The 18,307-nt window shown below is 44.9% G+C and overlaps 1 protein-coding gene across 3 annotated transcripts in view; it reads right to left on the reverse strand.

The window, feature by feature from the left end:
* Positions 1 to 18,307, reverse strand: part of STARD3NL (STARD3 N-terminal like) — a 74,601-nt gene that overhangs the window by 42,641 nt on the left and 13,653 nt on the right. The gene's annotated exons all lie outside the window — the stretch shown is intronic.

Consider the following 18,307-nt stretch of genomic DNA (forward strand, 5'->3'; position numbering starts at 1 on the left):
CACCCTGATAGGTGCGCAGCTCAGGATTAAGAGCACACCTAGGCTTTCTACCACATCCATACCCAGTTTTGTGCAGGCACTGAAGCAGGAGCTGTGCACCTCTCAGATCATTTCTGATCAGTGGTGGTCTCAGCACCCAGAAACCTAGAAAACGTTTACTCTTTAAAAGCCAGATTATATATGTTGGAGCCCCCCCTAACCTCCCTTTACCGATGATGTCGGGGGGAGAGAAGGATCAGGCATTTTGAGAGATAAGCCGCCACTAGGTGTGTCATGATCTGCTCTCCTCTCCCACTGAAAAAACTTCCATGAATGTCCTACAACACTTTTATATGATGGAGTGTGGCGATATACCTATCTTTAAAGAGAATCGGTTAGCAGGTTTTTGCTATCTCATCCGCGAGCAGCATGATATAGGCAAAGAGAAGCCGAATCCAACGATGTATCACTTAGATTACTGGGTGCATCTATTCTGACACAGATTTTAGATTTAGCAATACAGCAGAGCTGAGGAAGCTAACCCCGCCCACACCAGGCTCTGTATATACAATGTCCATAGACAGTAAGATGCCTATCACAGGAGGGGGCGTGTTTTTAGATTACATAGCAAAAACCTTCAGAGAGATTCCCTTTAAACAAGAGTTCAGCCAACTGCTATCTAAAGTCCACATCAAGTAGTTTTAACAATGCAGTTCATTCTTTTAGATGTTTTTTTTTTCAGCACTTTTTTAAGGGACATCTGCCTGTGACAGTACTTTGTGCATGTATACTTAGGATATATTCACTCAGTTTTTTTATGGAAAATTTTTGAAGTAACTATAAAATCCATTTTGTTTTTTACAATTTTTTTTTTTAGCATTTTCTTTTTTCCAAGGTGTTGAAAACCTCACTCGAGGAAAAAAAGAATTGACCTGTAAATTAGAGGCAAAATCCTTATGGAGTTCTCTCCGAACGTGTCACTGTCAAATTTAAAAGGCTTTAAAACACCTTGTGGAAACAATCCTTCAAGAAACAAGTCTCAAGAAAAACAAAACAGTTTCCTGAAGTGGATTCAATAACTTCCACAAAAAATCCACGTGAATGTGCCTTATGTATTCTGCCTTTCCCCCCCTTTTTATTCAAAATTGACAGCACTCTGTTACATTTACTTGGCAAGTGGGACATCTCACACTTAGCACTCACATTCATTGCCGCTAAATTTCAAGGGAAATACAAATGTACAGCAAGACATGTCAGTAGGCCTGACAAATCCTCTTTAAAATAAAAATGTATAGTAAATTAAGGTTAGGTTCCCACAATCAGTTTTTGATGGTGTGTAGTTTCCACGCCCAATATATACAGTGGGGCAAAAAAGTATTTAGTCAGTCAGCAATAGTGCAAGTTCCACCACTTAAAAAGATGAGAGGCGTCTGTAATTTACATCATAGGTAGACCTCAACTATGGGAGACAAACTGAGAAAAAAAAATCCAGAAAATCACATTGTCTGTTTTTTTTTTTCATTTTATTTGCATGTTATGGTGGAAAATAAGTATTTGGTCAGAAACAAGCAATCAAGATTTCTGGCTCTCACAGACCTGTAACTTCTTCTTTAAGAGTCTCCTCTTTCCTCCACTCATTACCTGTAGTAATGGCACCTGTTTAAACTTGTTATCAGTATAAAAAGACACCTGTGCACACCCTCAAACAGTCTGACTCCAAACTCCACTATGGTGAAGACCAAAGAGCTGTCAAAGGCCACCAGAAACAAAATTGTAGCCCTGCACCAGGCTGGGAAGACTGAATCTGCAATAGCCAACCCGCTTGGAGTGAAGAAATCAACTGTGTGAGCAATAATTAGAAAATGGAAGACATACAAGACCACTGATAATCTCCCTCGATCTGGTGCTCCACGCAAAATCCCACCCCGTGGGGTCAGAATGATCACAAGAACGGTGAGCAAAAATCCCAGAACCACGTGGGGGGACCTAGTGAATGAACTGCAGAGAGCTGGGACCAATGTAACAAGGCCTACCATAATAACACACTACGCCACCATTGACTCAGATCCTGCAGTGCCAGACGTGTCCCACTGCTTAAGCCTGTACATGTCCGGGCCCGTCTGAAGTTTGCTAGAGAGCATTTGGATGATCCAGAGGAGTTTTGGGAGAATGTCCTATGGTCTGATGAAACCAAACTGGAACTGTTTGGTAGAAACACAACTTGTCGTGTTTGGAGGAAAAAGAATACTGAGTTGCATCCATCAAACACCATACCTACTGTAAAGCATGGTGGTGGAAACATCATGCTTTGGGGCTGTTTCTCTGGAAAGGGGCCAGGACGACTGATCCGGGTACATGAAAGAATGAATGGGGCCATGTATCGTGAGATTTTGAGTGAAAACCTCCTTCCATCAGCAAGGGCATTGAAGATGAAACGTGGCTGGGTCTTTCAACATGACAATGATCCAAAGCACACCGCCAGGGCAACGAAGGAGTGGCTTCGTAAGAAGCATTTCAAGGTCCTGGAGTGGCTTAGCCAGTCTCCAGATCTCAACCCTATAGAAAACCTTTGGAGGGAGTTGAAAGTCCGTGTTGCCAAGCGAAAAGCCAAAAACATCACTGCTCTAGAGGAGATCTGCATGGAGGAATGGGCCAACATACCAACAACAGTGTGTGGCAACCTTGTGAAGACTTACAGAAAACGTTTGACCTCTGTCATTGCCAACAAAGGATATATCACAAAGTATTGAGATGAAATTTTGTTTCTGACCAAATACTTATTTTCCACCATAATATGCAAATAAAATGAAAAAAAAACAGACAATATGATTTTCTGGATTTTTTTTTCTCAGTTTGTCTCCCATAGTTGAGGTCTACCTATGATGTAAATTACAGACGCCTCTCATCTTTTTAAGTGGTGGAACTTGCACTATTGCTGACTGACTAAATACTTTTTTGCCCCACTGTACATGTAATTCACACGACTATCAAAAGCTTTGTCAAAGCCAAATACCAGAAAGTATCAAAAGAAAAGCATCATTTAAAACATAACCAACATACCAACAAGAGACAAAATCTGTAGCATTAAAAACGATTAAAAAGTATGTAAAAATGCAATTAAAAAATGCAAGTGATCTACGGTAATTTAGCCAATAGCTGCAGAAAATCTGTAATATTAAAAACTTACCAAGTACTCATCTTGGGAACGTAGCAGAAAACAAAAATAACATTCTCTAAGAACATTAATTCTAAATAATTATATAATTAAGGTACCTATTAAAAGACAGATATACGCAGAGTCGGAACACAACTACTAAATGTACGCCTTCCATTAGATCTAGAGATGCTGCAGGATAGAGTGGGCTGGCTGCCAGTTGAATACAGCCATTGTTTAGTCTCTTCAAAATTCTACAATGCAATGCTATCAGCCAGAAGAAAATATGAACTGCAAAATTGCTGCAAAAACAATGGGCCTGATGCATCAGGCTGTGTGCCCACGATGCGATTTTTAAGCGTTTTTGCCGCGATTTTCGGCGCGAAAATGCTGCGAAAACGTTTAAAAATCGTGTACAGAACGCCCCCCATGCATTCCTATGGCATTCCGCACATGCTGTGATAATGCTGCGCTTTTTTCGCGGCGGAATCGCATCGCGGAAAAAATCGCAGCATGATCATTCTTTTGTGCGGAATCGCAAAGAATTTCCGCGATTCCGCACCCATAGGAATACATGAGAATCGCTTACTTCCCGCATGTGGCTATGCCCACCATGCAGGAAGTTAAGCGTCTCATGTGCGGTTGGTACCCACGGTGTGGAGGAGAGGAGACTGTCCTCCAGGCCCTGGGTACCATACCCCTGTAAAAAAAAGAATAAAAAATAAAAAAATCGGGGTATATTTACCTTCCGACGTCCCGCGCTGCATTCCCGGGCCACAGCGTTCCCAGTAATGCCTTGCGGCAAGGTCCTGTGATGACGTAGTCTCGCGAGATCGCTATAGTAACGCGAGACCAACGTCATCACAGGTCTGGCAAGGCATCGCTGGGAATGCTGAGGCCCGGGAATGCAGCGCGGGACGTCGGAAGGTAAATATACCCCGATTTTTTATTTTTTTTATCATTTTTAACATTTTATCTTTTACTATTGAGGCCACATAGGCGGCCTCAATAGTAAAAAGCTGGTCACACTTGTGAAACACTATGTTTGACGAGTGTGAACAACCTGTCAATCACTTTCCAAGCGATGCTTCAAATCGCTTGGAAAGTGCTTGAGAAAATCGCGGCAAAATCGCGAACAGAATCGCAGTGAAATCGCGCAGAAAAAAACGCGCGATTTCTGGGAAGGAGTCCGGTTTTCATTGTGCGTTTTAAAACGCTACGTGGGCACATAGCCTCAAAGTGTCTTTTCTGGGGTAGAAAACATGGAAATGTCACAAAACATTTGTGCAACTCAATAATAAAAAAAATAAAAATAGAACACATGACGAGACATACAAAAAGCTATGGAAAGTCATGACACCAGGTGAAATCTATCAGTAGTTAGAAAGCAAACCCGATACTTAGTGAAAAATAATATCAGTTGATTCAACTGATGGTCTGTAAAAAGATATCACACAAGAAACATCTCATGATGAGTAAAAACCAGCTAGCTGTCTCAAGACCTTTGCAACTATTGTTGCAAAAGGCACTGATTGCATTGGTCAGAGAAGAATTTCTCAACTACTGAGGGTTCTAGTGTGTATTTTTGAGGCCATAATCCACTATAAACCGGCCACGACCGGGTGCTCCCTGCAAAATTTCAGACAGAGGAGTGAAAAGAATTATCAGAAGAGTTATCGATGAGCCAAGGACCACTTGTTGAGATCCATAGAAGGCATGATTGTTTCCAGGGCTGTGGAGTCGGAGTCAGTGCTCATTTTGGTGGAGTCGGAATAAAATGGACCGACTCCGACTCCTAAAATATATAATAAATTGGGTACAGTAATTCAATGCAGAATGTGCTGAATATTTTTTCATAGGAATTTGGGAAAGTTATGAAATGTCCTATAAATGGCTGTCATATTCCTGATCTAAGGCTGGTTTCACATTTGCGTTTTTTTTCGCGGTAATTTAGCGCTAAATAGCGCATGCGTTTTTTTTTCCTATACTTTGCATGGGATGCGCTTATGTGCGCATACACATGCGTTTGTACGCGTTTTACCGCGCATGCGTTTTTTTGCGGTATGCGCTCGGGCGCACAAAATGCAACTTGTTGCATTTTTTGTGCGTCCGATTTGCCTCAAAAAAAGCATGCGCGCGCAATGCGTTTTTTTACAGCAAGACACCCAATATAAGTCTATGGGTGCACATATGTGCGCATTGGCATGCTTATGTATGCGTTTTTTTGCACATGCGTTTTTTTTTGTTAACCATGGAATTTAGGGGTTTGGGTTAGAGTTAGGGTTAGTTAAGGGGGTTTAGGGTTAGGGTCAGGGTTAGGGTTAAGTATGGTTTGGTTAAGGGTTAGGGTCAGGGTTAGGGTTAAGTATGGTTTGGTTAAGGGTTAGGGTCAGGGTTAGGGTCAGGGTTAAGTATGGTTTGGTTAAGGGTTAGGGTCAGGGTTAGGGTCAGGGTTAGGGTTAGGGTCAGGGTTAAGTATGGTTTGGTTAAGGGTTAGGGTCAGGGTTAGGGTCAGGGTTAGGGTTAAGTATGGTTTGGTTAAGGGTTAGGGTCAGGGTTAGGGTTAAGTATGGTTTGGTTAAGGGTTAGGGTCAGGGTTAAGTATGGTTTGGTTAAGGGTTAGGGTCAGGGTTAGGGTTAAGTATGGTTTGGTTAAGGGTTAGGGTCAGGGTTAGGGTTAAGTATGGTTTGGTTAAGGGTTAGGGTTAGGGTCAGGGTTAGGGTTAAGTATGGTTTGGTTAAGGGTTAGGGTCAGGGTTAGGGTTAGGGTTAAGTATGGTTTGGTTAAGGGTTAGGGTCAGGGTTAGGGTTAGGGTTAAGTATGGTTTGGTTAAGGGTCAGGGTTAGGGTTGAGTATGGTTTGGTTAAGGGTTAGGGTTAGGGTTAAGTATGGTTTGGTTAAGGGTTAGGGTCAGGGTTAGGGTTAAGTATGGTTTGGTTAAGGGTTAGGGTCAGGGTTAGGGTTAGGGTCAAGTATGGTTTGGTTAAGGGTTAGGGTCAGGGTTAGGGTTAAGTATGGTTTGGTTAAGGGTTAGGGTCAGGGTTAGGGTTAAGTATGGTTTGGTTAAGGGTTAGGGTCAGGGTTAGGGTCAGGGTTAAGTATGGTTTGGTTAAGGGTTAGGGTCAGGGTTAGGGTTAAGTATGGTTTGGTTAAGGGTTAGGGTTAGTAAAGTCATGGTTTGGGTTAGTGTGAGGGGCCACCTAATGTTGGAAAAAAACGCAAACGCGGTAAAAACGCACTAAAAACGCATACAAACGCATAAAAACGCTGCGTTTTTTTCATGCATGCTCAAAAATGCTTGAAAAAAACGCAGCAGTTGTATGCTTTTGTATGCGTTTTTCAATGCGTTTTTTTGCGGGAAAAACGCGCTGCAAAAAAAAGCAAGTGTGAAACAGGCCTAAGGCTACATTCACATACAGCGTTTTTCCTGTGTTTTTTGAGGATACGTTTTTCAGCTGCAAAAGCCAATCAGCTTTTTAAAAAACTGCATGCCTTGAAAGGTTTTTGAGCTCATAGATGTTTTCAATAGCAAAAGCAGATTAGAAATCTGCTCTATCTATCCATTTATCCATATCTGTCTATCCATATCATATCTGTACCAAAAAGAATGAAAACCGGGTAGTACACAAACTAACACTCCTTTTTTTTTTTTTTTAGCACCAGTCAGGTACACCTCATAGCAAGGACGCCCAGGACAGGCATTGCTCGTCTTCAGTAACACATCAACATCAATTGATAGTTGGAATAAATAGACTGCTTTCATCACCACCACATCGTCTTAAGGTGCAGGCTTTATTTTCAAGTGTAGGGGTGTGCAGTATGAGGTTCTGCAGCAGCTGAGGTGTGCAGTATGAGGTTCTGCCCCCCCCAGGTTTGATCCTGGCTACGCCCATGGTGTGAATGTAGCTTGAGGATCTAGGCTTTGTCTTAGCTGAGATAAGACATAGTGTTATATTTTTATATATATATATATATATATATATATATATATATATATATATATATATATATATATATATATAAGAACAAAAAGGAAATCCAGCAAGAACTCCGCAAATCAGGGTTGGAGTAAAATGATGCTTTTCTTTATTTCTTGTGGGCAGATAAACCCAAACTCTGTTTTTCAGGGCTTCAAACAGAAGCCAAAGAAACAATGTGAACAAGCCTTATATATTAAAAGCGATAAAAAATAAGTTTAACCCCTTTCTGACATCCGACGTACTATCCCGTCCACGGTACCCGGGCCCGTATGACTGTGGACAGGATAGTACGTCAAGCCCTTTATTGCGATACCGCGACTTAAGTTGCAGTGATCGCATTAAAATTGCGACCCCATCTTACCTTAGGGAAGATGGCGTTGGCCTCCCAGGCTGCGATCCTGCCCCCTGGCCTCCAGAACGCTGTGATTGGCTGTTCAATTCTCAACAGCCAATCGCAATGAGGTCCTAGGCTAGGATCAGAGTACCGATGCTTTTAGCCCCCGGATTGGCATACCGCCGCTGTGCCCTGCCAGTACCTGCCTGGTGCTGTATTAGCACCGATCCAAAGCCGGAGCCTGGTACAGGCCCAGCAGGGCCTGCAGTAGCTGGTTGGTGCGATCGATGTCATCATCGATCGCGCCAACCACAGGGCACAGCCCTGATGGTGACCTGGCCGTGAGCTGCCTAGGAATCGGAGCTGTGAGCTCCGATCCTAGGCAGTTGCCATGGTCACCAGGGCCTGCTGGGATCGATGTAATCATTCGATCCCACCAATGACAGGTCACAGCAGCGGTGTGACAGCTCAGTGACCTGTCTGACCTGCAGGTGACCTGTCTGACTTCTCTGCAGGGGCCCTCACTCTAGCTGAGGATTCCTGTAGAGAGGTCACATGCAGCAAGAGTTCCTGTGCTGGGTATTGTGGTGCCACAGCAGCTTGTAGCACCGCAATCCCTGCGGAAGACAGAAAAAAGAAGAAAAATGAACACTACAACTGTAAGTGTTACCTCATCCCTGATCCCCTGCCCAATCTATCTTCACCCCCAATCCCCCCCCTTTTGCGCCACCTCCGTGCGCAGTCGCCGAGCGTTGATTGGTGACGCAGTTCACCGATCATCACTCGTGCTTGCTTTTTTTCCTTAGCTCCCTTTGCACCACCTCCGCACACATCCCGCTGCCGCAAAACTTTGATAAGTGACGCTCGTCACTTATCAGAGCTTGTGCCTGCTGTTTTTCATTTTTCTCACCCACCTTTGTGCCACCTAACTACAACCCTAACTGTTGATCCCTGCCCAATCTCTCTTCATCTACCCCAATCCCCCCTCTTCTTACCCCCTCCACTCCCCCTTTTCAGCCGCCAAGTGTTGATTGGTGACGCAGTTCACCTGTCAACACTCGTGTTCGCTTTTTTCCTTAGCTGCCTTTGCGCCACCTCCGCTCACACAACCCGCAGCCGCAAAACTTTGATAAGTGACACACGTCACTTATCAGAGCTTGTGCCTGCCGTTTTTCATTTTTTTCACCCGCCCTTTGCGCCACCTAAACTACAATGCTAACTGATCCCTGCCCGATCTCTTTTCATCCACCCCAATCCCCCTTTTTTTTTACTCCCCTTCGCGCAGCCGCCGAGCGTTGATTGGTGACGCAGTTCACCGATCAACACTCATGCTCACATTTTTCTCAGCCTCCTTAGCGCCAAATCCGTACACACATCCCCAGCCGCCAAACTTTGATAAGTGACACAGTTCACTAATCAGAGTTTGTGCCTGCTGTTTTCCTTTTTATTTTGTGGGATTTAGTGCATCCACTGCTGGATAAAGATTATCACCTCTACACTGAACTTTTATACCAGCGTCCCACTCTACAAATCTCTCTCAGCGCGAGGTACCACAGCCTGCGGTACTGTCCGCAAAAATCAGGGAGGTCTCCCGAAGACGCTACTTGGGCAGATGCTCAGAAAAGGTGAGCGCAGTACCCAATGTAGCGACCACCTGCTGGTGGTTAAGTACAAGGACAAGAGGGATGTCCTTCTCTTGACCACCATACACGGTGATGGCAGCGCCCTCTGCACTGTACGGGGTACCTCTAGCAAACCTGACTGTGTACTGGGGTACAATAAAAGCATGGGGGGCGTTGATCTCTCCAATCAACTCCTCCAACAGTACAATGCTTTGAGGAAGGCCAAGGTGTGGTATAAAAAATTGGCTGTGCACATCGTCCAAATGGCAATGCTCAACGCATTCCTGCTGTCATGATGTGCACGCCACACCAATACGTCGTACCTTCAGTTCCAGGAGGTAGTGGTTAAGGCCTTGATGTTTGGCTCTCAGGAAGGAGCGCGCCCCAGTACTTCTGGAACTGAAGGTGCTCGTATTGTACCAGGTCAGCATTTTCCGGGGGTGGTCACGGCAACCGAAAGAAAAGGTAAGTCACAAAAAAGGCGTCACGTGTGTTACAAAAAGGGAATACGCAGGGACACCATTTATCAATGCGACACCTGCCCCGAAAAACCTGGCCTGTGTATGAAGGATTGCTTCAAATTGTACCACACCTCCATGCACTACTTTACCGGAAACATTAGATTAGTTAGGGCACATCTAGATTTGTTTGTTGGGGGTTTAGTATCCAAAATGTTGTCACATGTGTTTTTTTTCCCGTTTAGGCACATCAGGGACACTGCAAACGGAACATGACTCCCGCAGACCATCAAAGTCTGCATTCCAAAACGTCACTACTTCCCTTTCGTGTGCCTAAACAGTTTTTTTCCCACATGTGAGGTACCAGTGTACTCAGGACGAATTGGAAAATAACTTTTGGGGTCAAATTTCTCCTGTTATCCTTGGGAAAATTAAAAATTGGGGACTAAGAAATCATTTTGGTAGGAAAAAAAAATATATTTTTTTTCACGCCTGGGCATTATAAACGTTAGCGAAACACTTAGCGATTCAAAGTGCTCACCACACATCTAGATAAGTTCCTTAGAGGGACTAGTTTCCAAAATGGGGTCACTTGTGGGGGGGTTTCTACTGTTTAGGCACATCAGGGGTTCTGCAAATGTCACATTCCATTCCATCAAAGTCTGCATTCCAAAATGTTACTACTTCCCTTTCGAGCCCCGACGTGTGCCCATACAGTAGTTTTCTCCCACATGTGGGGTATCAGCGTACTCAGGACAAATTGGACAACAACTTTTGGGGTCCAATTTCTCCTGTTACCCTTGGGAAAATAAAAAATTTGTTGCTAAAAGATCATTTTTGTGACTAAAAAGTTAAATGTTAATTTTTTCCTTCCACGTTGCTTCTGCTCCTGTGAAGCACCTGAAGTGTTAATAATCTTCTTGAATGTAGTTTTGAGTAGCTTAAGGGGTGCAGTTTTTAGAATGGTGTCACTTTTGGGTATTTTCTGCCATATAGACCCCTCAAAGTGACTTAAAAAAAAAGTCCTTAAAAAATGGTTTTGTAATTTTTGTTGTAAAAATTAGAAATCGCTGGTCAAATTTTAACCCTTATAACTTCCTAACAGAAAAAAAATTTGTTTCCAAAATTGTGCTGATGTAAAGTAGACATGTGGGAAATGTTATTTAGTAACTATTTTGTGTGCCATAGCTCTCTGTTTTAAGGGCATAAAAATTAAAAGTTTGAAAATTGCAACATTTGCCATATTTCTGTTTTTTTCATAAATAAACGCAAGTTATATCGAAGAAATGTTACCACTAAAGTGAAGTACAATATGTCACGAGAAAACAATCTCAGAATCGTCAAGATCCGTTGAAGTGTTCCAGAGTTGTTACCTCATAAAGGGACAGTGGTCAGAATTGTAAAAATTATCCTGGTCATTTAAAGGGGGTTTTACACATAGTGATATCACTAGCAATATCGCTAAAACATCACCGATTTTGTGACGCAGCAGCGATATTGCTAGCGATATCGCTATGTGTGATACTTACCTCCGACCGGCTCCCCCGCTGTCTGTCGCTGATCGCGCGAGATCGGCCGGGTCCATTTCTCGTCGGGCGCTTCCTGCTGGCGCCGACGAGCGACGCGTGGACGCAGGCGGGAGGACGTCAGCATCGCTGCGTGTGAAAGGTAAGTAACGACCGCTGCTGCATCGCTGTGAGGTCTGCCTGTGTGACAGCTCACTAGCGACCATTTAGCGATGTACCAGCGATCCTGACTGGGTCGTATCGTAGTCAGATCGCTGGTGCATCGCTAAATGTAAAGGGGCCTTAAGGTGCAAACCACCCTTGGGGGTAAAGGGGTTAAACAATGGTCGAAATATTTGTCCTACAAAAAAGAAAAAAAGACTGTTAGGCTGTGTGCACACGCTGCGGATTCCGCTGCGGATTAATCCGCACGGATTTTGCAAAAACCGCAGATAATCCGCAGGTCCAAAGACCTGCGGATTATCTGCGGTTTTGCCTGCGGTTTGGTCCTGCGGATTCACTATCTCCACAATGGTGGAGATAGGAACCCGCAGCGGTTTCCGCAGAAAGAATTGACATGCAATTCTTTCTGCGGATTCAAAACCGCAGCAAATCCGCGCGTTTTTTTCCGCAGCGTCGGCACAGCGTTTTTTTTTTTACCATTCAAATGAATGGTACTGTACACCGCAGCTAAAACTGCTGCGTGTCCGCAGCGGCCAAAACCGCTGCGGAAACGCAGCGGAATCCGCAGCGTGTGCACACAGCCTTAGGGTTCCTGCACATGTGAGAGCCACTTACACACTCTTCCTACGTCAGGGGGAGTTGGTACTGAATACTCCCATGGCATTACTATATGATCGCTCTATACAACCTCCAGATTATATGCAGCAGCGATTCTGAGCCCACAGAAGTCGATGTGGCCCTTCTATACAACTACTCCACCCTATAAGAAAACTGGATGGTGACTGATCAAATTGTTCTGTTTTTTTATGGCGCTTGACTTCAGAATATGAACTGCATGCAGAAAGGCCAGTACTAAACATTCCAAGACTCACCCATTCCAGGTAAAAAGTCACTTAACATCACTTGCAGGTTGCTTCTTTAAAGCTCAAGCTATCCCAAGGACGTGTTTATTGTAGATAAGGATTCTGATCAGATGTCACATGACACTATTCCCATCATACATGTGTACCAGTCACATGAACAGTAACGTACAATTAAAGACCTGTTAAAGTGATATTTGGTATTTAAAATTTGAAAGAGACGGCGAGTGCGACTTTTCCTTCTATTTTGGATGTTACGCCACTGGTTGTTCTTGAACGCACCCGAAGACTTTTGAAGGTCTAGTTCATCTCAGCTCATGCTACACAGGAGTGAATAACAGATGGTGCTGAAAAACATCTTCCCCACATGTTGATTTAGATAAGGATTCTGTCACTTAACACTATTCCCAGCATACACGTGTACCATTCACGTGAACAGTAACATACAATTAAGCTCCTTTAACACGGGCCAATCAGCTGAACAAGAATTTGTAAGCATGCGACTTGCAACTGTAATCGCAGCAAAAGGTGGCGCATCAAAGTATTACGTCAAACGGGCTGAATAATATTGCACGCCCCACTTTTCAGTTTTTAAATTTCCACAAAAATTTAAAATAACCAATAAATTTCGTTATTTCGGTCAACTTCACAATTGTGTCCCACTTGTTGTTGATTCTTCACCAAAAATTTACATTTGGTATCTTTATGTTTGAAGCATGATATGCGGGAAAAGGTTGAAAAGTTCCAGGGGGCCGAATACTGTCGCAAGGCACTGTATAGGAAGCTATGTGGGGGCTCATATTGTATATAGGGGCTATGTTGGGGCTCATAATATATATATATATATATATAGAGGGCTATGTGAGGGCTCATACAGTATATAGATAGGCTATGTGGGGTCTCATACTGGATATAGAGAGGTTGTGAGTGCCTATACTGTATGTAGGTGGCTGTGTGTGGGCTTTTACAGTATATAGGGTGCTGTGTGTGAACTCACATGGTATACAGAGGTTGTGATACTCAATTCTGCTCAATATTAAGTGATACAATATAAAAATTATTATTAGTATATTTCTTAATATATACTTACCTTGTAATGTCTTCACATCATGTTCCGTCCAGATGTGTCCGGATCCCAGAATTCCAAGTGGCGGAAGTTCACCGACCGCCATATTTGGACACCCAAGTGATGGGTGTCTCAATATGGAAACTGATGGTGGTATCAGCCTCTTGCGCGGTACCACCAGCAGAACACCGTCGCACCACACACACACTGTATATGCCGTACACACCACTCACACACACTGTATACGCCATATGTACCACACACTATATACGCCGTACGCACCACACATACACACTGTATACGCCGTACGCAGCCTCTTGCGCAGTACCACCAGTGGAACACAGTTGCAAACACGCCACCGGGATCAGCCAAATGATTCACTGACTGCCGCCATCTTTGTACAGGAGGAGCGCATGCGCCGTTTTAATGTGACCGCCGCTATCTGTCTGCACAAAGATGGCCAGATGTGTCCGGATCCCAGAATTCCAAGCGGCTAGCACAAGAGGGGAGAACACAGCACAGGAAAGAGAGAGACAGCAGACAAGGGGGATAGCACATGGGGTAGACAGGTCAAAGAAGAGAGCATAGACGGGAGAAGTCAGCACATGGGGAAAGAGAGAATGGATAAGTGGGTGAGCACATGGGGGGAGAGATTCTCAATGCTGGAAAGCCTGCCCCCATCGTCACATTACTGCCCTCCCGATGCGAAAGCATCGGGTCTCCATCTAGTATATTAATATAGAGCTAAATAAATTTCAGCCTATTGGTTCTGCCCTCCACAACAGTCACTGTTTCTTATGTGGGCCCTTGGTAAAATTAATTTTGTATGGGAATCCAATAATTGAATAAACAACTGTTTGTCCCCATGAGCCCATATAAAACATAGTATAGGTGACAGGCAATCGACTTGTTACAGCATTGATTGTCTTCAGTCCTCATAAAAGCATGCATATTACTGATCAGTATTATTTAGGCTCACAAAGCCATCTCCTTGTGACTTAGGTTTAATTATGGTACATGCTATATTAGAGAGGCAGCTGACAATACCTCAGTGTCAGACTGGGAAGAGAACTATGGCTGGATAACACCTTTTGATACAGTGGGGCAAAAAAGTATTTAGTCAGTCAGCAATAGTGCAAGTTCCACCACTTAAAAAGATGAGAGGCGTCTGTAATTTACATCATAGGTAGACCTCAACTATGGGAGACAAACTGAGAAAAAAAAATCCAGAAAATCACATTGTCTGTTTTTTTTTCATTTTATTTGCATATTATGGTGGAAAATAAGTATTTGGTCAGAAACAAGCAATCAAGATTTCTGGCTCTCACAGACCTGTAACTTCTTCTTTAAGAGTCTCCTCTTTCCTCCACTCATTACCTGTAGTAATGGCACCTGTTTAAACTTGTTATCAGTATAAAAAGACACCTGTGCACACCCTCAAACAGTCTGACTCCAAACTCCACTATGGTGAAGACCAAAGAGCTGTCAAAGGACACCAGAAACAAAATTGTAGCCCTGCACCAGGCTGGGAAGACTGAATCTGCAATAGCCAACCAGCTTGGAGTGAAGAAATCAACTGTGGGAGCAATAATTAGAAAATGGAAGACATACAAGACCACTGATAATCTCCCTCGTTCTGGTGCTCCACGCAAAATCCCACCCCGTGGGGTCAGAATGATCATAAGAACGGTGAGCAAAAATCCCAGAACCACGCGGGGGGACCTAGTGAATGAACTGCAGAGAGCTGGGACCAATGTAACAAGGCCTACCATAAGTAACACACTATGCCACCATGGACTCAGATCCTGCAGTGCCAGACGTGTCCCACTGCTTAAGCCTGTACATGTCTGGGCCCGTCTGAAGTTCGCTAGAGAGCATTTGGATGATCCAGAGGAGTTTTGGGAGAATGTCCTATGGTCTGATGAAACCAAACTGGAACTGTTTGGTAGAAACACAACTTGTCGTGTTTGGAGGAAAAAGAATACTGAGTTGCATCCATCAAACACCATACCTACTGTAAAGCATGGTGGTGGAAACATCATGCTTTGGGGCTGTTTCTCTGGAAAGGGGCCAGGACGACTGATCCGGGTACATGAAAGAATGAATGGGGCCATGTATCGTGAGATTTTGAGTGCAAACCTCCTTCCATCAGCAAGGGCATTGAAGATGAAACGTGGCTGGGTCTTTCAACATGACAATGATCCAAAGCACACCGCCAGGGCAACAAAGGAGTGGCTTCGTAAGAAGCATTTCAAGGTCCTGGAGTGGCCTAGCCAGTCTCCAGATCTCAACCGTATAGAAAACCTTTGGAGGGAGTTGAAAGTCCGTGTTGCCAAGCGAAAAGCCAAAAACATCACTGCTCTAGAGGAGATCTGCATGGAGGAATGGGCCAACATACCAACAACAGTGTGTGGCAACCTTGTGAAGACTTACAGAAAACGTTTGACCACTGTCATTGCCAACAAAGGATATATCACAAAGTATTAAGATGAAATTTTGTTTCTGACCAAATACTTATTTTCAACCATAATATGCAAATAAAATGAAAAAAAAAAACAGACAATGTGATTTTCTGGATTTTTTTTTCTCAGTTTGTCTCCCATAGTTGAGGTCTACCTATGATGTAAATTACAGATGCCTCTCATCTTTTTAAGTGGTGGAACTTGCACTATTGCTGACTGACTAAATACTTTTTTGCCCCACTGTATTCCTTAATACCCCAAATCTAAGGGATAACGTTTCTCCTTGTGGAGACTGACAAGCCAAGCCTGCATTGTCAGGGTAAGGAGACTTTTTTCCATGCATCCTCCTCTGAGAAATTAAATATGAAAATAGCCTCTTCAGAGAGGAAGAGAACTGGAACTCTAGCGCCACCTATTGGAAGTAGCAAAGTCAATATCGACTTTTTAATGAACTTTGCATATGACTAAAGGGCATGTCACACTAAGAGATATCGCTAGCAATATCGCTATAACTTGTGACGTTATAGCGATATTGCTAGCGATTTCGCTGTGTCTGATACTTACCTACGACCGGCTCCCCCGCTGGTTATCGCTGATCGCGCGAGAACGTCCCAGTTTCTCGTCGTCAGCTTCCTGCAGCGCTTCCTGTGGAGAGACGAGCAACGAGCGTGGAGCCGGGCGGGAGGACGCAGGATCGCCTGGTGTGACAGGTAAGTAGCGACCCCCGTCCCCAGCGATGTCGCTAGTGAGATCTGCCTGTGTGGCAGCTCACTAGCGACCACTTAGCGATGTACCAGCGATCCTGACCGCGTCATATCGCTGGTCGGGATCGCTGGTACATCGCTAAGTGTGACAGTACCCTTAGGATAAACAGCCAAACCAGAATATTTTGCTTTTATCATATGGAAAGGCTTGGTAAAGGGTCAATATTGGCTTCTAGGATGGCTACTTCCAGTAGGTGGCACTAGCGTTCTAGGCCTCTGTCTGAAGATGTAATTAGCATATTTAATACCCCAATACACATTACTCTAACTTCAACCACACTTACTGATATTGACAGGTTTGGCCGGCAGTCTAATGTATATTGAGGGCCCTTGTCTGATGATGTCGGGTTAGATAAGGATTTAGCAAACTGTCGATCCTTTTGCTCTTTTAGAGATAAGCTGCCATTAGTGATGTCTGGCAGCGGTTCGCTCATAGAGAACACATGAGCATTTAGCAATTGTTGGGCGAGATCGCTGATAGCCGAAGAATCGGTTGACAGCTACTTAAAGTGTATGATCTGCCGTCTTTAAGCTTGCTTCACACATCCATGTTTCGCAGTCCATATGGACATACTACAGGTTAGCCAGAGCCATAAAACAGCCATTTTCATAACTATACAGAAAGGCTTATTTACTAAACAGGCTAGTACAGTATGAAGGGATGTGTGGGGTATGAGGCGTCCTCGTATTGCAGATGTGATATGTGCACGGAGGTCCGAGGATGCGATATGCGCACGGAGGTCCGAGGATGCGATATGCGCACGGAGGTCCGAGGATGCGATATGCGCACGGAGGTCCGAGGATGCGATATGCGCACGGAGGTCCGAGGATGCCATATGCGCACGGAGGTCCGAGGATGCCATATGCGCACGGAGGTCCGAGGATGCCATATGCGCACGGAGGTCCGAGGATGCCATATGCGCACGGAGGTCCGAGGATGCCATATGCGCACGGAGGTCCGAGGATGCCATATGCGCACGGAGGTCCGAGGATGCCATATGCGCACGGAGGTCCGAGGATGCCATATGCGCACGGAGGTCCGAGGATGCCATATGCGCACGGAGGTCCGAGGATGCCATATGTGCACGGAGGTCTGCGAATGTGACATGTGCACTGCGGTCTGTGGATGTTAGGCGTCGGGTTCCTGTCACTGCACAGTGGGAATCCCGAGCCTTGCTTCCGGGGGTCACCCATTCCTCTCCAGCCGCAGAGGAGGTTGCTCAGCAAACTCGTCTGTCCCGGCGCTCTGCCCAGACCAGCTCTGTGGGTTTGCTTGCTCTGCCACCTCTGGCACAGCAATGGCATTGCATGCTGCTCAGCAGCGAGATTCTCCAGGGACTATGTCCCCATGTCGGGCCACTGAGCATGCCCGTGGAGTGATCTCCCATTGGAGATGGAAGGTCACGTGCTCAGGTCCTGCTCCTGTTCGGATTGGTCCATCCGAGAAGCCAGGAAGGTCCCGGACGCTCGCGGCTATAAAAAACTTGCATGGCCGCTCGGCCATACGCTAGGATAGACTGTATTTTCAAACTATATGGAGTGAGTGATGTATGCACGTATGAATGTCTCTGGTGAATGACTCATTAAGAAACCCCTACCCTTGGTACGCATGTGTTGTGCAGCCTAGCCTGCTAGCGCTTAGGCGTAGGTAGGTCAGTGTTTGAGTCAGGCATTAATCCTCACCAGTGACTCGGCATGCCTCAGTGCACGTGCTCCACACTCCTTAGCCAGCGTCTATAGCGGCATTCGCGGCAGCGACGCGGCACGCTTAGTGTGCCTAGAGGGACTCTAACCCCGTGTCCTTGGAGTAGAGTTCTGTGTCCGTACACTGTGCGCTTTTGGACGGGCTCTGTGAGCTAAACAGGCTCCGGCATCTACATTCAGCGGTCGTGCGGCTCTGTGAATTAACAGAGTTCGCTCTTGTTCACATTGGGTGACG

Source organism: Dendrobates tinctorius, unplaced genomic scaffold (assembly GCF_039654945.1).
Source record: "Dendrobates tinctorius isolate UK_male_01 unplaced genomic scaffold, ASM3965494v1 ptg000162l, whole genome shotgun sequence".
NCBI lineage: Eukaryota > Metazoa > Chordata > Amphibia > Anura > Dendrobatidae > Dendrobates > Dendrobates tinctorius.